The sequence below is a fragment of the Ipomoea nil genome, unplaced genomic scaffold (genome assembly GCF_001879475.1).
Source record: "Ipomoea nil cultivar Tokyo-kokei standard unplaced genomic scaffold, Asagao_1.1 scaffold1570, whole genome shotgun sequence".
In the NCBI taxonomy this organism is placed as follows: domain Eukaryota; kingdom Viridiplantae; phylum Streptophyta; class Magnoliopsida; order Solanales; family Convolvulaceae; genus Ipomoea; species Ipomoea nil.
This window is the reverse complement of record NW_017617998.1, coordinates 247,680-273,194: the sequence shown is the minus strand read 5'-3', so window position 1 is coordinate 273,194 and position 25,515 is coordinate 247,680. Positions and strand designations below refer to the sequence as shown.

General features: G+C 33.9%; 7 non-coding genes across 7 annotated transcripts; all 7 read right to left on the bottom strand.

Moving 5' to 3' along the window:
* Positions 1–15,771: 15,771 nt before the first annotated feature.
* On the bottom strand, positions 15,772–15,845 carry TRNAV-UAC. Its single transcript has one exon. It is a non-coding gene; the product is annotated as a tRNA-Val (tRNA).
* A 2,302-nt stretch (positions 15,846–18,147) lies between these two features.
* Positions 18,148–18,221, bottom strand: TRNAV-AAC. The gene has a single exon. It is a non-coding gene; the product is annotated as a tRNA-Val (tRNA).
* Positions 18,222–18,622: 401 nt separating this feature from the next.
* Positions 18,623–18,696, bottom strand: TRNAV-UAC. The gene has a single exon. It is a non-coding gene; the product is annotated as a tRNA-Val (tRNA).
* Positions 18,697–19,585: 889 nt separating this feature from the next.
* On the bottom strand, positions 19,586–19,658 carry TRNAV-AAC. The gene has a single exon. It is a non-coding gene; the product is annotated as a tRNA-Val (tRNA).
* Positions 19,659–21,944: 2,286 nt separating this feature from the next.
* TRNAV-AAC lies at positions 21,945–22,018 on the bottom strand. The gene has a single exon. It is a non-coding gene; the product is annotated as a tRNA-Val (tRNA).
* Positions 22,019–23,384: 1,366 nt separating this feature from the next.
* TRNAV-AAC lies at positions 23,385–23,457 on the bottom strand. The gene has a single exon. It is a non-coding gene; the product is annotated as a tRNA-Val (tRNA).
* Positions 23,458–24,832: 1,375 nt separating this feature from the next.
* On the bottom strand, positions 24,833–24,906 carry TRNAV-AAC. Its single transcript has one exon. It is a non-coding gene; the product is annotated as a tRNA-Val (tRNA).
* Positions 24,907–25,515: the final 609 nt, after the last annotated feature.

Genomic DNA, 25,515 nt, shown 5'->3' with positions numbered 1-25,515 from the left:
GCGGCACACAGATACGCATCCTTAAGTGAACAGGGCCTACTCACCGTCCACGCTTTTCGTGCCTCATAATTCAGACAAGCAACAAAACGCTCAACCTTGGCAAGCTCTGTAGGCACAAGCATCCTCGCGAAGCGCGCCAGCTCTAAGAACTTCTTGTGGTATTCGACCACAGATAAGGATCCTTGCTGTAGATGAAGGAACTCATCAAACATGGCGGCTCGCACATGCGCTGGGTAGAACCTTTCGCGCATTCTATCCTTGAGCGCGGTCCAATCAAACCCAGGCTCTTCAGCTTCTTGGCAGAAGTAGAACGTTGCCAGTTCCACTCTACTTTCTTCAGGGCAACCCACTACGATGAAGATCTTATCAAACACCCGTAGCCACTCTTCTAGGACTACAGGGTCTTCCTTGCCAGCGAAGGTTGGCGGCCGATGCCCCGACACCAAACGACCTACATCGCGATGCCCAGCAGGGGGAGGAGGTGGCACAACTTGATTGTTGTCCAGCAAGGCTTCACTGAGCGTCTGCATCGTCTGCGTCAGCTAATGGAGATTCTGAGCGATCTGCTCGTTGGTCGGGGTCTCCAGGGTGCGAGCGCGAGGACGAGGAGGCATCGCAAACTTCTACAACAACAACAAGATCACCAAAAAGAGCAAGCAAGCAAGACAGAAAGCAACACACATCTCACCGCGCAACCTAGAGTCCTAAGCCTAACACTTAGCTTCTTAAGGTCGCTTAGAGATCTCAAAACACACTTAACCACTTAGAAAGTCTAGACTTAACACTTCCTAGGCTCAAACCTAGGCTCTGATACCAACTGTAACACCCCCAAACAAGACCTATATAAAAGCCTTAACACATGCAGATTAAGCGACAAAACTAGCACAACGGAAGATAAAAACGAAACTGGATAAAAAGAAATCCAACGGGGTGTCACGCCACGTCTACCAAACACGGTAAACGCTACGGCAAACAATCTGCAAGTGTGTATATCTATCCCAAAACATCAGTCTAACTACATTGGCGCACAGTCCACAAAAGCAAGGATAAAGGTACTAAGCTACCAGGCTCTAGACACCGCGCTCGTCTAAACATCACCGAAAAGATACAAAGATAAACATAGGGACGATGCCCGGTCAGCGAATAATGCTGGTAACCCACCAATACTGTTAAGTATCATATATAGATAGATATAAGTCATAAAAACCATTTTCGAAATGGAATACATATATATAAGTCAAAACCAATTTGAGTAGTATCATATTCAGAACAAAAAAAAAAAAAAAAAAAAAAAGAATGAGAGAGAAAAACTTTCTAATAATCTGATTAGATGAATCTTGATTAAAATGTCAATTTTTTTGTGAAATAAATTTTGCAAAAGGCAAATTTAACAATATTGGCTTCGCCCGGACTTGAACCAAAGACCTTCAGTGTGTTTGACTGACGTGATAACCAACTACACAGCGAAACCATTCGCATTCACATTGGCAATCAATAATTACGTTACCAGCAAAGGACCATATTAGATGGAGATCACTTTGTCAATGGTGTGATGCTTTTCCCCAAGCGTTATGTTTAGTGTTGGAAAAATCATTTTTTTTCTGTGTGTTTTTATATCTCCAACTCCAAACATCAAAATGGATCCAATATGACTCAAGCCTGAGCTACCCTATTTTTTTTAGCTTGTGAGAATGGGAACGAAACGAGATAGATGAGAATAAAAATTAATTCACCAATTTGAGTAATATCATATTCAGAACAAAAAAAAAAAAAAAACAGGATGAGAGAGAAAAACTTTATAATAATCTGATTAGATGAATCTTGATTAAAATGTCAATTTTTTGTGAAATAAATTTTGCAAAAGGCAAATTTAACAATATTGGCTTCGCCCGGACATGAACCAAAGACCTTCAGTGTGTTTGACTGAGGTGATAACCAACTACATAGCGAAACCATTCACATTCACATTGGCAATCAATAATTACGTTACCAGCAAATGACCATATTAGATGGAGATCACTTTGTCAATGGTGTGATGCTTTTCCCCATGCGTTTTGTTTAGTGTTGGAGAAATCATTTTTTTTTTCTGTGTGTTTTTATATCTCCAAGTCCAAACCTCAAAATGGATCCAATACGACTCAAGCCTGAGCTACCCTATTTTTTTTTTTAGCTTGTGAGAATGGGAACGAAACGAGATAGATGAGAATAAAAATTAATTCACCAATTTGAGTAGTATCATATTCAGAACAAAAAAAAAAAGGATGAGGGAGAAAAACTTTCTAATAATCTGATTAGATGAATCTTGATTAAAATGTCAATTTTTTTTTTGTGAAATAAATTTTGCAATAGGCAAATTTAACAATATTGGCTACGCCCGGACTTGAACCAATGACCTTCAGTGTGTTTGACTGACGTGATAACCAACTACACAGCGAAACCATTCGCATTCACATTGGCAATCAATAATTACGTTACCAGCAAAGGACCATATTAGATGGAGATCACTTTGTCAATGGTGTGATGCTTTTCCCCAAGCGTTATGTTTAGTGTTGGAAAAATCATTTTTTTTCTGTGTGTTTTTATATCTCCAACTCCAAACATCAAAATGGATCCAATATGACTCAAGCCTGAGCTACCCTATTTTTTTTTTAGCTTGTGAGAATGGGAACGAAACGAGATAGATGAGAATAAAAATTAATTCACCAATTTGAGTAGTATCATATTCAGAACAAAAAAAAAAAGGATGAGGGAGAAAAACTTTCTAATAATCTGATTAGATGAATCTTGATTAAAATGTCAATTTTTTTTTTGTGAAATAAATTTTGCAATAGGCAAATTTAACAATATTGGCTACGCCCGGACTTGAACCAATGACCTTCAGTGTGTTTGACTGACGTGATAACCAACTACACAGCGAAACCATTCGCATTCACATTGGCAATCAATAATTACGTTACCAGCAAAGGACCATATTAGATGGAGATCACTTTGTCAATGGTGTGATGCTTTTCCCCAAGCGTTATGTTTAGTGTTGGAAAAATCATTTTTTTTCTGTGTGTTTTTATATCTCCAACTCCAAACATCAAAATGGATCCAATATGACTCAAGCCTGAGCTACCCTATTTTTTTTAGCTTGTGAGAATGGGAACGAAACGAGATAGATGAGAATAAAAATTAATTCACCAATTTGAGTAATATCATATTCAGAACAAAAAAAAAAAAAAAACAGGATGAGAGAGAAAAACTTTATAATAATCTGATTAGATGAATCTTGATTAAAATGTCAATTTTTTGTGAAATAAATTTTGCAAAAGGCAAATTTAACAATATTGGCTTCGCCCGGACATGAACCAAAGACCTTCAGTGTGTTTGACTGACGTGATAACCAACTACACAGCGAAACCATTCACATTCACTTTGGCAATCAATAATTACGTTACCAGCAAAGGACCATATTAGATGGAGATCACTTTGTCAATGGTTTGATGCTTTTCCCCATGCGTTTTGTTTAGTGTTGGAGAAATCATTTTTTTTTCTGTGTGTTTTTATATCTCCAAGTCCAAACCTCAAAATGGATCCAATACGACTCAAGCCTGAGCTACCCTATTTTTTTTTTTAGCTTGTGAGAATGGGAACGAAACGAGATAGATGAGAATAAAAATTAATTCACCAATTTGAGTAGTATCATATTCAGAACAAAAAAAAAAGGATGAGGGAGAAAAACTTTCTAATAATCTGATTAGATGAATCTTGATTAAAATGTCAATTTTTTTTTGTGAAATAAATTTTGCAATAGGCAAATTTAACAATATTGGCTTCGCCCGGACTTGAACCAATGACCTTCAGTGTGTTTGACTGACGTGATAACCAACTACACAGCGAAACCATTCGCATTCACATTGGCAATCAATAATTACGTTACCAGCAAAGGACCATATTAGATGGAGATCACTTTGTCAATGGTGTGATGCTTTTCCCCAAGCGTTATGTTTAGTGTTGGAAAAATCATTTTTTTTCTGTGTGTTTTTATATCTCCAACTCCAAACATCAAAATGGATCCAATATGACTCAAGCCTGAGCTACCCTATTTTTTTTAGCTTGTGAGAATGGGAACGAAACGAGATAGATGAGAATAAAAATTAATTCACCAATTTGAGTAATATCATATTCACAACAAAAAAAAAAAAAAAAAATAGGATGAGAGAGAAAAACTTTATAATAATCTGATTAGATGAATCTTGATTAAAATGTCAATTTTTTGTGAAATAAATTTTGCAAAAGGCAAATTTAACAATATTGGCTTCGCCCGGACTTGAACCAAAGACCTTCAGTGTGTTTGACTGACGTGATAACCAACTACACAGCGAAACCATTCACATTCACATTGGCAATCAATAATTACGTTATCAGCAAAGGACCATAATAGACGGAGATCACTTTGTCAATGGTGTGATGCTTTTCCCCATGCGTTTTGTTTAGTGTTGGAGAAATCATTTTTTTTTTCTGTGTGTTTTTATATCTCCAAGTCCAAACCTCAAAATGGATCCAATACGACTCAAGCCTGAGCTACCCTATTTTTTTTTTTAGCTTGTGAGAATGGGAACGAAACGAGATAGATGAGAATAAAAATTAATTCACCAATTTGAGTAGTATCATATTCAGAACAAAAAAAAAAAAAGGATGAGGGAGAAAAACTTTCTAATAATCTGATTAGATGAATCTTGATTAAAATGTCAATTTTTTTTGTGAAATAAATTTTGCAATAGGCAAATTTAACAATATTGGCTTCGCCCGGACTTGAACCAAAGACCTTCAGTGTGTTAGACTGACGTGATAATCAACTACACAGCGAAACCATTCGCATTCACAATGGCAATCAATAATTACATTACCAGCAAAGGACCATATTAGATGGAGATCACTTTGTCAATGGTGTGATGCATTTCCCCATGCGTTTTGTTTAGTGTTGGAGAAATCAATTTTTTTTCTGTGTGTTTTTATATCTCCAACTCCAAACATCAAAATGGATCCAATACGACTCAAAATGGATGAGAAAGAAAAACTTTCTAATAATCTGATTAGATGAATCTTTATTAAAATGTCAATTTTTTCGCGAAATAAATTTTGCAAACGGCAAATTTAACATTATTGGCTTCGCCCGGACTTCAACTAAAGACCTTCAGTGTGTTAGACTGATGTGATAACCAACTTCACCATGAAACCGTTCGTGTTCACATTGGCAATCAATAATTAAGTTACCAGCAAACGACCATATTAGATGGAGATCACTTTATCAATAGTGCGATGCTTTTTCCTATGCGCTTTGTTTAGTGTTGGTGAAATCATTTTTTTTCTGTGTCTTTTTATATCTCCAACTCCAAACATCAAAATGGATCCAACATGACTCTGGCCTGAGCTACCCTATTTTTTTTTTTTAGCTTGTGAGAATGGGAACGAAACGAGATAGATGAGAATAAAAATTAATTCAGCAATTTGAGTAGTATCATAATCAGAACAAAAAAAAAAAAGGATGAGAAAGAAAAACTTTCTAATAATCTGATTAGATGAATCTTTAGTGAAATAAATTTTGCAAACGCCAAATTTAACATTATTGGGTTCACCCGGACTTGAGCCGGAGACCTTCAGTATGTTAGACAGACGTGATAACCAACTACACCACGAAACCATTCACGTTCACATTGGCAATCAATAATTACGTTACTAGCAAAGGACCATATTAGATGGAAATCACTTTATCAGTAGTGTGATGCTTTTCCCCATACGTTTTGTTTAGTGTTGGAGTAATCATTTTTTTTCCTGTGTGTTTTTATATCTCCAACTCCAAACATCAAAATGGATCCAACATGACTCAAGCCTGAGCTACCCTATTTTTTTTTATTTTAGCTTGTTAGAATGGGAACGAAACGAGATAGGTGAGAACAAAAATTAATTCTGCAATTTGAATAGAATCATATTCAGATCAAAAAAAAAAAAAAGAATGAGAAAGAAAAACTTTCTATTAATCTGATTAGATGAATCTTGATTAAAAAGTCAATTTTTTAGTGAAATAAATTTTGCAAACGGCAAATTTAACATTATTGGCTTCGCCCGGACTTGAACCAAAGACCTTAAGTGTGTTAGACTGATGTGATAACCAACTTCAACATGAAACCATTCGTATTAACATTGGCAATCAATAATTACGTTACCAGCAAACGACCATATTAGATGGAGATCACTTTATCAGTAGTGCGATGCTTTTTCCTATGCGCTTTGTTAAGTGTTGGTGAAATCATTTTTTTTCTGTGTCTTTTTATATCTCCAACTCCAAACATCAAAATGGATCCAACATGACTCAGGCCTGAGCTACCCTATTTTTTTTTTAGCTTGTGAGAATGGGAACGAAACGAGATAGATGAGAATAAAAATTAATTCAGCAATTTGAGTAGTATCATAATCAGAACAAAAAAAAAAAGGATGAGAAAGAAAAACTTTCTAATAATCTGATTAGATGAATCTTTAGTGAAATAAATTTTGCAAACGCCAAATTTAACATTATTGGGTTCACCCGGACTTGAGCCGGAGACCTTCAGTATGTTAGACAGACGTGATAACCAACTACACCACGAAACCATTCACGTTCACATTGGCAATCAATAATTACGTTACTAGCAAAGGACCATATTAGACGGAAATCACTTTATCAGTGGTGTGATGCTTTTCCCCATACGTTTTGTTTAGTGTTGGAGTAATCATTTTTTTTCCTGTGTGTTTTTATATCTCCAACTCCAAACATCAAAATGGATCCAACATGACTCAAGCCTGAGCTACCCTATTTTTTTTTATTTTAGCTTGTTAGAATGGGAACGAAACGAGATAGGTGAGAACAAAAATTAATTCTGCAATTTGAGTAGAATCATATTCAGATCAAAAAAAAAAAAAAGAATGAGAAAGAAAAACTTTCTATTAATCTGATTAGATGAATCTTGATTAAAAAGTCAATTTTTTAGTGAAATAAATTTTGCAAACGGCAAATTTAACATTATTGGCTTCGCCCGGACTTGAACCAAAGACCTTAAGTGTGTTAGACTGATGAGATAACCAACTTCAACATGAAACCATTCGTATTAACATTGGCAATCAATAATTACGTTACCAGCAAACGACCATATTAGATGGAGATCACTTTATCAGTAGTGCGATGCTTTTTCCTATGCACTTTGTTAAGTGTTGGTGAAATCATTTTTTTTCTGTGTCTTTTTATATCTCCAACTCCAAACATCAAAATGGATCCAACATGACTCAGGCCTGAGCTACCCTATTTTTTTTTTAGCTTGTGAGAATGGGAACGAAACGAGATAGATGAGAATAAAAATTAATTCAGCAATTTGAGTAGTATCATAATCAGAACAAAAAAAAAAAAAGGATGAGAAAGAAAAACTTTCTAATAATCTGATTAGATGAATCTTTAGTGAAATAAATTTTGCAAACGCCAAATTTAACATTATTGGGTTCACCCGGACTTGAGCCGGAGACCTTCAGTATGTTAGACAGACGTGATAACCAACTACACCACGAAACCATTCACGTTCACATTGGCAATCAATAATTACGTTACTAGCAAAGGACCATATTAGACGGAAATCACTTTATCAGTGGTGTGATGCTTTTCCCCATACGTTTTGTTTAGTGTTGGAGTAATCATTTTTTTTCCTGTGTGTTTTTATATCTCCAACTCCAAACATCAAAATGGATCCAACATGACTCAAGCCTGAGCTACCCTATTTTTTTTTATTTTAGCTTGTTAGAATGGGAACGAAACGAGATAGGTGAGAACAAAAATTAATTCTGCAATTTGAGTCGAATCATATTCAGATCAAAAAAAAAAAAAAGAATGAGAAAGAAAAACTTTCTATTAATCTGATTAGATGAATCTTGATTAAAAAGTCAATTTTTTAGTGAAATAAATTTTGCAAACGGCAAATTTAACATTATTGGCTTCGCCCGGACTTGAACCAAAGACCTTAAGTGTGTTAGACTGATGAGATAACCAACTTCAACATGAAACCATTCGTATTAACATTGGCAATCAATAATTACGTTACCAGCAAACGACCATATTAGATGGAGATCACTTTATCAGTAGTGCGATGCTTTTTCCTATGCACTTTGTTAAGTGTTGGTGAAATCATTTTTTTTCTGTGTCTTTTTATATCTCCAACTCCAAACATCAAAATGGATCCAACATGACTCAGGCCTGAGCTACCCTATTTTTTTTTTAGCTTGTGAGAATGGGAACGAAACGAGATAGATGAGAATAAAAATTAATTCAGCAATTTGAGTAGTATCATAATCAGAACAAAAAAAAAAAAAGGATGAGAAAGAAAAACTTTCTAATAATCTGATTAGATGAATCTTTAGTGAAATAAATTTTGCAAACGCCAAATTTAACATTATTGGGTTCACCCGGACTTGAGCCGGAGACCTTCAGTATGTTAGACAGACGTGATAACCAACTACACCACGAAACCATTCACGTTCACATTGGCAATCAATAATTACGTTACTAGCAAAGGACCATATTAGACGGAAATCACTTTATCAGTGGTGTGATGCTTTTCCCCATACGTTTTGTTTAGTGTTGGAGTAATCATTTTTTTTCCTGTGTGTTTTTATATCTCCAACTCCAAACATCAAAATGGATCCAACATGACTCAAGCCTGAGCTACCCTATTTTTTTTTATTTTAGCTTGTTAGAATGGGAACGAAACGAGATAGGTGAGAACAAAAATTAATTCTGCAATTTGAGTAGAATCATATTCAGATCAAAAAAAAAAAAAAAGAATGAGAAAGAAAAACTTTCTATTAATCTGATTAGATGAATCTTGATTAAAAAGTCAATTTTTTAGTGAAATAAATTTTGCAAACGGCAAATTTAACATTATTGGCTTCGCCCGGACTTGAACCAAAGACCTTAAGTGTGTTAGACTGATGTGATAACCAACTTCAACATGAAACCATTCGTATTAACATTGGCAATCAATAATTACGTTACCAGCAAACGACCATATTAGATGGAGATCACTTTATCAGTAGTGCGATGCTTTTTCCTATGCGCTTTGTTAAGTGTTGGTGAAATCATTTTTTTTCTGTGTCTTTTTATATCTCCAACTCCAAACATCAAAATGGATCCAACATGACTCAGGCCTGAGCTACCCTATTTTTTTTTTAGCTTGTGAGAATGGGAACGAAACGAGATAGATGAGAATAAAAATTAATTCAGCAATTTGAGTAGTATCATAATCAGAACAAAAAAAAAAAAAAGGATGAGAAAGAAAAACTTTCTAATAATCTGATTAGATGAATCTTTAGTGAAATAAATTTTGCAAACGCCAAATTTAACATTATTGGGTTCACCCGGACTTGAGCCGGAGACCTTCAGTATGTTAGACAGACGTGATAACCAACTACACCACGAAACCATTCACGTTCACATTGGCAATCAATAGTTACGTTACTAGCAAAGGACCATATTAGACGGAAATCACTTTATCAGTGGTGTGATGCTTTTCCCCATACGTTTTGTTTAGTGTTGGAGTAATCATTTTTTTTCCTGTGTGTTTTTATATCTCCAACTCCAAACATCAAAATGGATCCAACATGACTCAAGCCTGAGCTACCCTATTTTTTTTTATTTTAGCTTGTTAGAATGGGAACGAAACGAGATAGGTGAGAACAAAAATTAATTCTGCAATTTGAGTCGAATCATATTCAGATCAAAAAAAAAAAAAAGAATGAGAAAGAAAAACTTTCTATTAATCTGATTAGATGAATCTTGATTAAAAAGTCAATTTTTTAGTGAAATAAATTTTGCAAACGGCAAATTTAACATTATTGGCTTCGCCCGGACTTGAACCAAAGACCTTAAGTGTGTTAGACTGATGAGATAACCAACTTCAACATGAAACCATTCGTATTAACATTGGCAATCAATAATTACGTTACCAGCAAACGACCATATTAGATGGAGATCACTTTATCAGTAGTGCGATGCTTTTTCCTATGCACTTTGTTAAGTGTTGGTGAAATCATTTTTTTTCTGTGTCTTTTTATATCTCCAACTCCAAACATCAAAATGGATCCAACATGACTCAGGCCTGAGCTACCCTATTTTTTTTTTAGCTTGTGAGAATGGGAACGAAACGAGATAGATGAGAATAAAAATTAATTCAGCAATTTGAGTAGTATCATAATCAGAACAAAAAAAAAAAAGGATGAGAAAGAAAAACTTTCTAATAATCTGATTAGATGAATCTTTAGTGAAATAAATTTTGCAAACGCCAAATTTAACATTATTGGGTTCACCCGGACTTGAGCCGGAGACCTTCAGTATGTTAGACAGACGTGATAACCAACTACACCACGAAACCATTCGCATTCACATTGGCAATCAATAATTACGTTACTAGCAAAGGACCATATTAGATGAAAATCACTTTATCAGTGGTGTGATGCTTTTCCCCATACGTTTTGTTTAGTGTTGGAGTAATCATTTTTTTCCTGTGTGTTTTTATATCTCCAACTCCAAACATCAAAATGGATCCAACATGACTCAAGCCTGAGCTACCCTATTTTTTATTTTTTATTTTAGCTTGTGAGAATGGGAACGAAACGAGATAGATGAGAACAAAAATTAATTCTGCAATTTGAGTAGAATCATATTCAGATCAAAAAAAAAAAAGAATGAGAAAGAAAAACATTCTATTAATCTGATTAGATGAATCTTGATAAAAAAGTCAATTTTTTAGTGAAATAAATTTTGCAAACAGCAAATTTAACATTATTGGCTTCACCCGGACTTGAACCAACGACCTTAAGTGTGTTAGACTGATGTGATAACCAACGTCAACATGAAACCATTCGTGTTAACATTGGCAATCAATAATTACGTTACCAGCAAACGACCATATTAGATGGAGATCACTTTATCAGTGTTGTGATGCTTTTCCCCATGAGTTTTGTTTAGTGTTGGAGAAATCATTTTTTCTTTTGTGTGTTTTTATATCTCCAACTCCAAACATCAAAATGGATCCAACATGACTCAGGCCTGAGCTACCCTATTTTATATTTTGCTTATGAGAATATGAATGAAACAAGATAGATGAGAACAAAAATTGATTCAGCAAATTGTGTAGCATCATATTCAGAAAAAAAAAAAAAAGATGAGAATTAAAAACTTTCTAATAATCTAATTACATGAATTGTGATTAAAAAATCAGTTTTTTAGTTAAATAAATTATTCAAACAGCAAATTTAACATTATTGGCTTCGCCTGAACTTGAACCGGAGACCTTCATTGTGTTAGACTGACGTGATAACTAACTACACCACGAAACCATTCTCGTTCACGTTGGCAATCAATAACTACGTAACCAGCAAATGACCATATTTGATGGAGATCACTTTATCAGTGGTTTGATGCTTTTTCCCATGCGTTTTGTTTAGTGTTGGAGAAATAATTTTTTTTCTGTGTCTTTTTATATCTCCTACTCCAAACATCAAAATGTATACATCATGACTCGGGCCTGAGCTACCTAATTTTTTCTTTAGCTTGTGAGAATGGGAACGAAACGACATAGATGAGAATAAAAATTAATTCAGCAATTTGAGTAGTATCATATTCAGAACAAAAAAAAAAAGGATTAGAAAGAAAAACTTTCTAATAATCTGATTAGATGAATCTTGATTTATTTTTTTTTTTTTTAGCTTGTGAGAATGGGAACGAAACGAGATAGATGAGAATAAAAATTAATTCAGCAATTTGAGTAGTATCATATTCAGAACAAAAAAAAAAAAAAAAGGATTAGAAAGAAAAACTTTCTATGAATATGATTAGATGAACCTTGATTAAAAAAATCAATTTTTTAGTGAAATAAATTTTGCAAATGGCAAATTTAACATTATTGGATTCGCCCGAACTTGAACGGGAGACCTTCATTGTGTTAGACTGACGTGATAACCAACTACACCACGAAACCATTCGCGTTCACATTGGCAATCAATAATTACGTTACTAGCAAAGGACCATAATAGATGGAGATCACTTTATCAGTGGTGTAATGTTTTTCCCCATGCGTTTTGTTTATTGTTGGAGTAATTATTTTTTTTCTGTGTTTTTATATCTCCAACCCCAAACATCAAAATGGATCCAACATGACTCAGGCTTGAGCTACCTATTTTATATTTAGCTTGTGAGAATGTGAACGAAACGAGATAGATGAGAACAAAAATTGATTCAGCAAGTTGAGTAGTATCATGTTCAGAAAAAAAAAAAAAAAAGATGAGAATGATAAACTTTCTACTAATATGATTAGATGAATCTTGATTAAAAAATCAATTTTTTAGTGAAATAAATTTTGCAAATGGCAAATTTAACATTACTGGCTTCGCCCGAACTTGAACTGAAGACCTTCATTGTGTTAGACTGACGTGATAACTAACTACACCACGAAACTATTCGCGTTCACATTGGCAATCAATAACTACGTAACCAGCAAAGGACCATATTAGATGGAGATCACTTTATCAGTGGTGCGATGCTTTTTCCTATGCGTTTTGTTTAGTGTTGGAGAAATCATTTTTTTCTGTGTCTTTTTATATCTCCAACTCCAGACATCAAATTGGATCCAACATGACTCAGGCCTGAGCTACCCTATTTTTTTTTTAGCTTGTGAGAATGGGAACGAAACGAGATAGATGAGAACAAAAATTAATTCTGCAATTTGAGTAGAATCATATTCAGATCAAAAAAAAAAAGGATGAGAAAGAAAAACTTTCTATTAATCTGCTTAGATGAATCTTGATTAAAAAGTCAATTTTTTAGTGAAATAAATTTTGCAAACGGCAAATTTAACATTATTGGCTTCGCCCGGACTTGAACCAAAGATCTTAAGTGTGTTAGACTGATGTGATAACCAACTTCAACATGAAACCATTCGTATTAACATTGGCAATCAATAATTACGTTACCAGCAAACGACCATATTAGATGGAGATCACTTTATCAGTAGTGCGGTGCTTTTTCCAATGCGATTTGTTTAGTGTTGGTGAAATCAATTTTTTTTGTGTCTTTTTATATCTCCCACTCCAAACATCAAAATGGATCCAACATGACTCAGGCCTGAGCTACCCTATTTTATATTTTGATTGTGCGAATATGAATGAAACGAGATAGATGAGAACAAAAATTGATTCAGCAAATTGTGTAGTATCATATTCAGAAAAAAAAAAAGATGAGAATTAAAAACTTTCTAATAATCTAATTAGATGAATCGTGATTAAAAAATCAGTTTTTTAGTTAAATAAATTTTGCAAACAGCAAATTTGACATTATTGGCTTCGCCTGAACTTGAACCGGAGACCTTCATTGTGTTAGACTGACGTGATAACCAACTACACCACGAAACCATTCGCGTTCACATTGGCAATCAATAATTACGTTACTTGCAAAGGACCATAATAGATGGAGATCACTTTATCAGTGGTTTAATATTTTTCCCCATGCGTTTTGTTTATTGTTGGAGTAATTATTTTTTTTCTGTGTTTTTATATCTCCAACCCCAAACATCAAAATGGATCCAACATGACTCAGGCCTGAGCTACCTATTTTATATTTAGCTTGTGAGAATGTGAACGAAACGAGATAGATGAGAACAAAAATTGATTCAGCAAGTTGAGTAGTATCATGTTCAGAAAGAAAAAAAAAAAGATGAGAATGATAAACTTTCTAATAATATGATTAGATGAATCTTGCTTAAAAAATCAATTTTTTAGTGAAATAAATTTTGCAAGTGGCAAATTTAACATTATTGGCTTCGCCCAAACTTGAACTGGAGACCTTCATTGTGTTAGACTGACGTGATAACTAACTACACCACGAAACTATTCGCGTTCACATTGGCAATCAATAACTACGTAACCAGCAAAGGACCATATTAGATGGAGATCACTTTATCAGTGGTGCGATGCTTTTTCCTATGCGTTTTGTTTAGTGTTGGAGAAATCATTTTTTTCTGTGTCTTTTTATATCTCCAACTCCAGACATCAAATTGGATCCAACATGACTCAGGCCTGAGCTACCCTATTTTTTTTTTAGCTTGTGAGAATGGGAACGAAACGAGATAGATGAGAACAAAAATTAATTCTGCAATTTGAGTAGAATCATATTCAGATCAAAAAAAAAAAGGATGAGAAAGAAAAACTTTCTATTAATCTGCTTAGATGAATCTTGATTAAAAAGTCAATTTTTTAGTGAAATAAATTTTGCAAACGGCAAATTTAACATTATTGGCTTCGCCCGGACTTGAACCAAAGATCTTAAGTGTGTTAGACTGATGTGATAACCAACTTCAACATGAAACCATTCGTATTAACATTGGCAATCAATAATTACGTTACCAGCAAACGACCATATTAGATGGAGATCACTTTATCAGTAGTGCGATGCTTTTTCCTATGCGCTTTGTTTAGTGTTGGTGAAATCATTTTTTTTCTGTGTCTTTTTATATCTCCAACTCCAAACATCAAAAGGGATCCAACATGACTCAGGCCTGAGCTACCCTATTTTATATTTTGATTGTGAGAATATGAATGAAACGAGATAGATGAGAACAAAAAATGATTCACTAAATTGTGTAGTATCATATTCAGAAAAAAAAAAGATGAGAATTAAAAACTTTCTAATAATCTAATTAGATGAATCGTGATTAAAAAATCAGTTTTTTAGTCAATTAAATTTTGCAAACAGGAAATTTAACATTATTGGCTTCGCCTGAACTTGAACCGGAGACCTTCATTGTGTTAGACTGACGTGATAACTAACTACACCACGAAACATTCTCGTTTACGTTGGCAATCAATAACTACGTAACCAGCAAAGGACCATATCAGATGGAGATCACTTTATCAGTGGTTCGATGCTTTTTCCCATGCGTTTTGTTTAGTGTTGGAGAAATCATTTTTTTCTGTGTCTTTTTATATCTCCTACTCCAAACATCAAAATGTATCCAACATGACTCAGGCCTGAGCTACCCTATTTTTTTTTTAGCTTGTGAGAATGGGAACGAAACGAGATAGATGAGAATAAAAATTAATTAAGCAATTTGAGTAGAATCATATTCAGAACAAAAAAAAATGGATTAGAAAGAAAAACTTTCTAAGAATCTGATTAGATGAATAATCTTGATTAAAAAATAAATTTTTTAGTGAAATAAATTTTGCAAATGGCAAATTTAACATTATTGGCTTCGCCCGAACATGAACTGGAGACCTTCATTGTGTTAGACTGACGTGATAACCAACTACACCATGAAACCATTCGCGTTCACATTCGCAATCAATAATTACGTTACTAGCAAAGGACCATAATAGATGGAGATCACTTTATCAGTGGTGTAATGTTTTTCCCCATGCGTTTTGTTTACTGTTGGAGTAATTATTTTTTTTCTGTGTTTTTATATCTCCAACCCCAAACATCAAAATGGATCCAACATGACTCAGGCCTGAGCTACCTATTTTATATTTAGCTTGTGAGAATGTGAACGAAACGAGATAGATGACAACAAAAATTGATTCAGTAAGTTGAGTTGTATCATATTTAGGAAAAAAAAAAGGATAAAGAAAAACTTTATGATAATCTGATTAGATGAATCTTGATTATAAAATCAATTTTTTAGAGAAAATAAATTTTGCAAACGGCAAATTTAACATTATTGGCGCCGCCCGGACTTGAACCGGAAACCTTCAGTGTGTAAGACTAATGTGATAACCAACTACACCACAAAACCATTTGCGTTCACATTGGCAATCAATAATTACGTTACTAGCAAATGACCATATTAGATACTTTAACCCATGCGTTTTGTTTAGTGTTGGAGAAATCATTTTTTTTCTGTGTCTTTTTATATCTCCAACTCCAGACATTAAAATGGATCCAACATGACTCAGGCCTGAGCTACCCTATTTTTTTTTTTAGCTTGTGAGAATGGGAACGAAACGAGATAGATGAGAATAAAAATTAATTCAGCAATTTGAGTAGTATCATATTCAGAACAAAAACAAAAGGATTAGAAAGAAAAACTTTCTAATAATCTGATTAGATGAATCTTGATTAAAAACTCATTTTTTTTGTGAAATAAATTTTGCAAACAGCAAATTTGACATTATTGGCTTCGCCCGGACTTGAACCAAAGACCTTAAGTGTGTTAGACTGATGTGATAACCAACTTCAACATGAAACAATTCCTGTTAACGTTTGCAATCAATAATTACGTTACCAGCAAACGACAATATTAGATAGAGATCACTTTATCAGTGGTATGATGCTTTTCCCCATGCGTTTTGTTTAGTGTTGGAGATATCATTTTTTCATCTTCTGTGTGTTTTTATATCTCAAACTTCAAACATCAAAATGGATCCAACATTACTCTCGCCTGAGCTACCCTATTTTTTTTTTTTTTTTAGCTTGTCAGAATGGGAACGAAACGAGATAGATGAGAATAAAAATTAATGCAGCAATTTGAGTAGTATCATATTCAGAACAAAAAAAAAAAGGATTAGAAAGAAATACTTTCTAATAATCTGATTAGATGAATCTTGATTAAAAAGTCAATTTTTTAGTGAAATAATGTTTGCAAACGACAAATTTAACATTATTGGCTTTGCCCTGACTTGAACTGGAGACCTTAAGTGTGTTAGACTGACGTGATAACCAACTACACCACGAAACCATTCACGTTCACATTGGCAATCTATAATTACTTTACCAGCAAAGGACCATATTAGATGGAGATCACTTTATCGGTGGTGTGATGCTTTTCCCCATGCGTTTTGTTTCATTTTGGATTAATCATTTTTTTCTGTGTGTTTTTATATCTCCAACTCCAAACATCAAAATGGATCCAATCTAACACAGGCCTGAGCTACCCTATTTTTTTTTTAGCTTGTGAGAATGGGAACGAAACGAGATAGATGAGAACAAAAATTGATTCAACAAGTTGAGTAGTATCATATTTAGAAAAGAAAAAAGATGATAAAGAAAAACATTCTGATAATCTGATTAGATGAATCTTGATTTAAAAATGAATTTTTTAAGTGAAATAAATTTTGCAAACGGCAAATTTAACATATTTGGCTTCGCTCGGACTTGAACCGGGAACATTCAGTGTGTTAGACTAATGTGATAACCAACTACACCGCAAAACTATTCGGATTCACATTGGCAATTAATAATTACGTTACTAGCAAAGGACCATATTAGATGGAGATCACTTTATCAGCGGTGTGATGCTTTTCCCCATACGTTTTGTTTCGTGTTGGAGTAATCATTTTTTTCTGTGTGTTTTTATATCTCCAACTCCAAAAATCAAAATGGATCCAATCTGACTCAGGCCTGAGCTACCATATTTTATATTTAGCTTGTGAGAATGTGAACGAAACGAGATAGATGAGAACAAAAATTGAATCAGCAAGTTGGGTAGTATCATATTCAGAAAAAAAAAAAAAGAAAAGAATGAAAAACTTTCTAATAATCTAATTAGATGAATCTTGATTAAAAAATCAAATTTTTAGTTAAATAAATTTTGCGAACTGCAAATTTAACGTTATTGGCTTTGGCCGAACTTGAACCGGAGACCTTCATTGTGTTAGACTGACGTGATAACTAACTACACCACGAAACCATTCGCGTTCACATTGGCAATCAATAACTACGTAACCAGAAAATGACCATATTAGATGGAGATCACTATATCAGTGGTGTGATGCTTTTTCCCATGCGTTTTGTTTAGTGTTGGAGAAATCAATTTTTTTTTCTGTGTCTTTTTATATCTCCAACTCCAAACCTCAAAATGGATCCAATTTGACTCAGCCCTGAGCTACCCTATTTTTTTTTTTTTAGCTTGTGAGAATGGGAACGAAACAAGATAGATGAGAATAAAAATTAATTCAGCAATTTGAGTAGTACCATATTCAGAACAAAAAAAAATGGATTAGAAAGAAAAAATTTCTAATAATCTGATTAGATGAATCTTGATTAAAAAGTCAATATTTTAGTGAAATAAAGTTTGCAAACGACAAATTTAACATTATTAGCTTCGCCCGGACTTGAACCAGAGACCTTCAGTGTGTTAGACTGACGTGATAACCAACTACACCACGAAACCATTCACGTTCACATTGGCAATCAATAATTACTTTACCAGCAAAGCACCATATTAGATGGACATCACTTTATCAGTGGTGTGATGCTTTTCCCCATGCATTTTGCTTCATGTTGGAGTAATCATTTTTTTCTGTGTGTTTTTATATCTCTGACTACAAACATCAAAAATTGATCCAATCTGACTCAGGCCTGAGCTACCCAATTTTTTGTTTAGCTTGTGAGAATGGGAACGAAACAAGATAGATGAGAACAAAAATTGATTCAGCAAGTTGAGTAGTATCATATTTAGGAAAAAAAATAAGGATAAAGAAAAACTTTATGATAATCTGATTAGATGAATCTTGATTATAAAATCAATTTTTTAGAGAAAATAAATTTTGCAAACGGCAAATTTAACATTATTGGCTTCGCCCGGACTTGAACCGGAAACCTTCAGTATGTAAGACTAACGTGATAACCAACTACACCACAAAACCATTTGCGTTCACATTGGCAATCAATAATTACGTTACTAGCAAAGGACCATAGTAGATGGAGATCACATTATCAGTGGTGTGATACTTTAACCCATGCGTTTTGTTTAGTGTTGGAGAAATCATTTTTTTTCTGTGTGTTTTTATATCTCCAACTCCAGACATCAAAATGGATCCAACATGACTCAGGCCTGAGCTACCCTATTTTTTTTTTTAGCTTGTGAGAATGCGAACAAAACGAGATAGATGAGAATAAAAATTAATTCAGCAATTTGAGTAGTATCATATTCAGAACAAAAAAAAAAATGGATTAGAAAGAAAAACTTTCTAATAATCTGATTAGATGAATCTTGATTAAAAACTCAATTTTTTAGTGAAATAAATTTTGCAAACGGCAAATTTAACATTATTGGCTTCGGTCGGACTTGAACCAAAGACCTTAAGTGTGTTAGACTGATGTGATAACCAACTTCAACATGAAACCATTCATGTTAGCATTTGCAATCAATAATTACGTTACCAGCAAACGACCATATTAGATAGAGATCACTTTATCAGTGGTATGATGCTTTTCCCCATGCGTTTTGTTTAGTGTTGGAGAAATCATTTTTTCTTCTGTGTGTTTTTAGATCTCAAACTTCAAACATCAAAATGGATCCAACATAACTCTCGCCTGAGCTACCCTATTTTTTTTTTTTAGCTTGTGAGAATGGGAACGAAACGAGATAGATGAGAATAAATATTAATTCAGCAATTTGAGTAGTATCATATTCAGGAAAAAAAAAAAAAGGATTAGAAAGAAAAACTTTCTAATAATCGGAATAGATGAATCTTGATTAAAAAGTCAATTTTTTAGTGAAATAAATTTTGCAAACGGCAAATTTAACATTATTGGCTTCGCCCGGACTTGAACCGGAGACCTTCATATGTTAGACTGACGTGATAACCAACTACACCACAAAACCATTCGCGTTCACATTGGCAATCAATAACTACGTTAATAGCAAAGGACCATATTAGATGGAGATCACTTTATCAGTGGTATGATGCTTTTCCCCATACGTTTTGTTTAGTGTTGGAGAAATCATTTTTTCTTCTGTGTGTTTTTATATCTCCGACTTCAAACATCAAAATGGATCCAACAGTACTCTCGCCTGAGCTACCCTATTTTTTTTTTTAGCTTGTGAGAATGGGAACGAAACGAGTTAGATGAGAATAAAAATTAATTGAGCAAGTTGTGTAGTATCATATTCAGAAAAAAAAAAAAAAAAAGATGAGAATGAAAAACTTTCTAATAATCTGATTAGATGAATCTTGATTAAAACATTATTTTTTTAGTGAAATAAATTTTGCAAACGGCAAATTTAACATAATTGGCTTCGCACGAACTTGAACCGGAGACCTTCAGTGTGTAAGACGACCGACGTGATAACCAACTACGCCACGAAACAATTCGCGTTCACATTGGCAATCAATAATTACGTTACAAGCAAAGGACCTTATTAGATGGAGATCACTTTATCAGGGTGTGATGCTTTTCCCCATGCGTTTTGTTTGGTGTTGGAGTAATCATTTTTTTCTGTGTCTATTTATATCTCTAACTCCAAACATCAAAATGGATCCAATCTGACTCAGGCCTGAGCTACCCTATTGTTTTTTAGCTTGTCAGAATGGGAACGAAACGAGATAGATGAGAATAAAAATTAATTCAGCAATTTGAGTCGTATCATATTCAGAACAAAAAAAAAAAGGATTAGAAAGAAAACTTTCTAATAATCTGATTAGATGAATCTTGATTAAAAAGTCAATTTTTTAGTGAAATAAAGTTTGCAAACTACAAATTTAAAATTATTGGCTTTGCCCAGACTTGAACTGGAGACCTTAAGTGTGTTAGATTGACGTGATAACCAACTACACCACGAAACCATTCACGTTCACATTGGCAATCAATAATTACTTTACCAGCAAAGGACCATATTAGATGGAGATCACTTTATCGGTGGTGTGATGCTTTTCCCCATGCGTTTTGTTTCGTTTTGGAGTAATCATTTAATTCTGCGTGTTTTTATATCTCCAACTCCAAACATCAAAATGGATCCAATCTGACAAAGGCCTGAGCTACCCTATTTTTTTTTAGCATGTGAGAATGGGAACGAAACGAGATAGATGAGAACAAAAATTGATTCAGCAAGTTGAGTAGTATCATATTTAGAAAAAAAAAAAGATGAGAGTGAAAAACTTTCTAATAATCTGATTAGATGAATCTTGATTAAAACATCAATTTTTTAGTGAAATAAATTTTGCAAATGGCAAATTTAACATAATTGTCTTCGCACGAACTTGAACCGGAGACCTTCAGTGTGTAAGACGACCGACGTGATAACCAACTACGCCACGAAACCATTCGCGTTCACATTGGCAATCAATAATTACGTTACCAGCAAAGGACCTTATTAGATGGAGATCACTTTATCAGGGTGTGATGCTTTTCCCCATGCATTTTGTTTCGTGTTGGAGTAATCATTTTTTTCTGTGTCTATTTATATCTCTAACTCCAAACATCAAAATGGATACAATCTGACTCAGGCCTGAGCTACCCTATTGTTTTTTAGCTTGTCAGAATGGGAACGAAACGAGATAGATGAGAATAAAAATTAATTCAGCAATTTGAGTAGTATCATATTCAGAACAAAAAAAAAAAAGGATTAGAAAGAAAAACTTTCTAATAATCTGATTAGATGAATCTTGACTAAAAAATCAATTTTTTAGTGAAATAAAGTTTGCAAACGACAAATTTAACATTATTGGCTTCGCCCAGACTTGAACTGGAGACCTTAAGTGTGTTAGACTGACGTGATAACCAACTACACCACGAAACAATTCACATTCACATTGGTAATCAATAATTACTTTACCAGCAAAGGACCATATTAGATGGAGATCACTTTATCGGTGGTGCGATGCTTTTTTCTATGCGTTTTGTTTAGTGTTGGAGAAATCATTTTTTTCTGTGTCTTTTTATATCTCCAACTCCAGACATCAAATTGGATCCAACATGACTCAGGCCTGAGCTACCCTATTTTTTTTTTAGCTTGTGAGAATGGGAACGAAACGAGATAGATGAGTAGTATCATATTTAGAAAAAAACAGATGATAAAAAAAACATTCTGATAATCTGATTAGATGAATCTTGATTAAAAAATGAATTTTTTAAGTGAAATAAATTTTGCAAACGGCAAATTTAACATTTTTGGCTTCGCCCGGACTTGAACCGGGAACATTCAGTGTGTTAGACTAAAGTGATAACCAACTACACCACGAAACCATTCAGATTCACATTGGCAATTAATAATTACGTTACTAGCAAAGGACCATATTAGATGGAAATCACTTTATCAGCGGTGTGATGCTTTTCCCCATACGTTTTGTTTCGTGTTAGAGTAATCATTTTTTTCTGTGTGTTTTTATATCTCCAACTCCAAAAATCAAAATGGATCTAATCTGACTCATGCCTGAGCTACCATATTTTATATTTAGCTTGTGAAAATGTGAACGAAACGAGATATATGAGAACAAAAATTAAATCAGCAAGTTGTGTAGTATCATATTCAGAAAAAAAAAAAAAAAAAGATAAGAATGAAAAACTTTCTAATAATCTGATTAAATGAATCTTGATTAAAAAATCAAATTTTTAGTAAAATAAATTTTGCAAACTGCAAATTTAACATTATTGGCTTTGCCCGAACTTGAACCGGAGACCTTCATTGTGTTAGACTGACGGGATAACTAACTACACCACGAAACCATTCACGTTCACATTGGCAATCAATAACTACGTAACCAGAAAATGACCATATTAGATGGAGATCACTTTATCAGTGGTGTGATGCTTCTTCCCATGCGTTTTGCTTCATGTTGGAGTAATCATTTTTTTCTGTGTGTTTTTATATCTCTGACTCCAAACATCAAAATGGATCCAATCTTACTCAGGCCTGAGCTACCCTATTTTTTTTTTTAGCTTGTGAGAATGGGAACGAAACAAGATAGATGAGAACAAAAATTGATTCAGCAAGTTGAGTACTATCATATTTAGGGAAAAAAAAAGGATAAAGAAAAACTTTATGATAATCTAATTAGATGAATCTTGATTATAAAATAAATTTTTTAGAGAAAATAAATTTTGCAAACGGCAAATTTAACATTATTGTCTTCGCCCAGACTTGAACCAGAAACCTTCAGTGTGTAAGACTAATGTGATAACCAACTACACCACAAAACCATTTGCGTTCACATTGGAAATCAATAATTACGTTACTAGCAAAGGACCAAATTAGATGGAGATCACATTATCAGTGGTGTGATACTTTAACCCATGCGTTATGTTTAGTGTTGGAGAAATCATTTTTCTTCTGTGTGTTTTTATATCTCCAACTCCAAACATCAAAATGGATCCAATATGACTCAGGCCTGAGCTACTCTATTTTTTTTTTTTTTTTAACTTGCGAGAATGGGAACGAAACGAGATAGATGAGAATAAAAATTAATTCAGCAATTTGAGTAGTATCATATTCAGAACAAAAAAAAAGGATGAGAAAGAAAAACTTTATAATAATAATTTGATTACATGAATCTTGATTAAAAAGTCAATTTTTTAGTGAAATAAATTTTGCAAATGGCAAATTTAACATTATTGGCTTCGCCCGGACTTGAACCGGAGACCTTCATATGTTAGACTGACGTGATAACCAACTACACCACAAAACCATTCGCGTTCACATTGGCAATCAATAACTACGTTAATAGCAAAGGACCATATTAGATGGAGATCACTTTATCGGTGGTGTGATGCTTTTCCCCATGCGTTTTGTTTCGTTTTGGAGTAATCATTTTTTTGTGTGTGTTTTTATATCTCCAACTCCAAACATCAAAATGGATCCAATCTGACACAGGCCTGAGCTACCCTATTTTTTTTTAGCTTGTCAGAATGGGAACGAAACGAGATAGATGAGAACAAAAATTGATTCAGCAAGTTGAGTAGTATCATATTTAGAAAAAACAAAAAAAGATGATAAAGAAAAACATTCTGATAATCTGATTAGATGAATCTTGATTAAAAAATTTCATTTTTAAGTGAAATAAATTTTGCAAACGGCAAATTTAACATTTTTGGCTTCGCCCGGAGTTGAACCGGAGACCTTCATATGTTAGACTGACGTGATAACCAACTACACCACAAAACCATTCGCGTTCACATTGGCAATCAATAATTACGTTAATAGCAAAGGACCATATTAGATGGAGATCACTTTATCAGTGGTCTGATGCTTTTCCCAATGCGTTTTGTTTAGTGTTGGAGAAATCATTTTTTTTCTGTGTGTTTTTATATCTCCAACTCCAAACATTAAAATGGATCCAATATGATTCAGGCCTGAGCTACCCTATTTTTTTTTTTAGCTTGTGAGAATGGGAACGAAACGAGATAGATGAGAATAAAAATTAAATCAGCAATTTCGGAAGTATCATATTCAGAACAAAAAACCAGGACTATGTGGTCCAATGTTACCCGGGTTTGACTTACATTTGGAAGGTTGTGAGTTTGAGCCTCAGTGGAGGCGTTATTAGCTCTTTGTGTTTCAGTGGAGGCGTTATGAATCTTGATTAAAAAGTCAATTTTTTAGTGAAATAAATTTTGCAAAAGGTAAATTCAACATTATTGGCTTCGCTCGAACTTGAACCAGAGACCTTCATTGCGTTAGACTGACGTGATAACTAAGTACACCATGAAACCATTCGCGTTCACATTGGCAATCAATATCTACGTAACCAGCAAAGGACCATATTAGATGGAGATCACTTTCTCAGTGGTGTGATGCTTTTTCCCATGCGTTTAATGTATCCAACATGACTCAGGCCTGAGCTACCCCATTTTTTTTTTTTTTTTTTTTTTAGCTTGTGAGAATTGGAACGAAACGAGATAGATGAGAAAAAAAATTGATTCAGCAAGTTGAGTAGTATCATATTCAGAAAAAAAAAAAAGTTGAGAATGAAAAAACTTTCTAATAATCTGATTAGATGAATCTTGATTAAAAAATCAATTTTTTAGTGAAATAAATTTTACAAACAGCAAATTTAACATTATTGGCTTCGCCCGAACTTGAATCGGAGACCTTCAGTGTGTTAGACTAACGTGATAACCAACTACACCACGAAACCATTGGCGTTCACATTGGCAATCAATAATTACGTTACCAGCAAATGACCATATTAGATGGAGATCACTTTATCAGTGGTGTGATGCTTTTCCCATGCGTTTAATGTATCCAACATGACTCAGGCCTAAGCTACGCTATTTTTTTTTTTTAGCTTGTGAGAATGGGAACGAAACGAGATAGATGAGAATAAAAATTAATTCAGCAATTTGTGTAGTATCATATTCAGAACGAAAAAAAAAGGATGAGAAAGAAAAACTTTCTAATAATTTGATTAGATGAATCTTGATTAAAAAGTCAATTTTTTAGTGAAATAAATTTTGCAAACGGCAAATTTAACATTATTGGCTTCGCCGGACTTGAATCGGAGACCTTCAGTGTGTTAGACTGACGTGATAACGAACTACACCACGAAACCATTCGCGTTCACATTGGCAATCAATAATTCCGTTACCAGCAAATGACCATATTAGATGGAGATCACTTTATCAGTGGTGTGTTGCTTTTCCCCATGCGTTTTGTTTAGTGTTGGGGAAATCATTTTTTTTCTGTGTGTTTTTATATCTCCAAATCCAAACATCAAAATGGATCCAATATGACTCAGGCCTGAGCT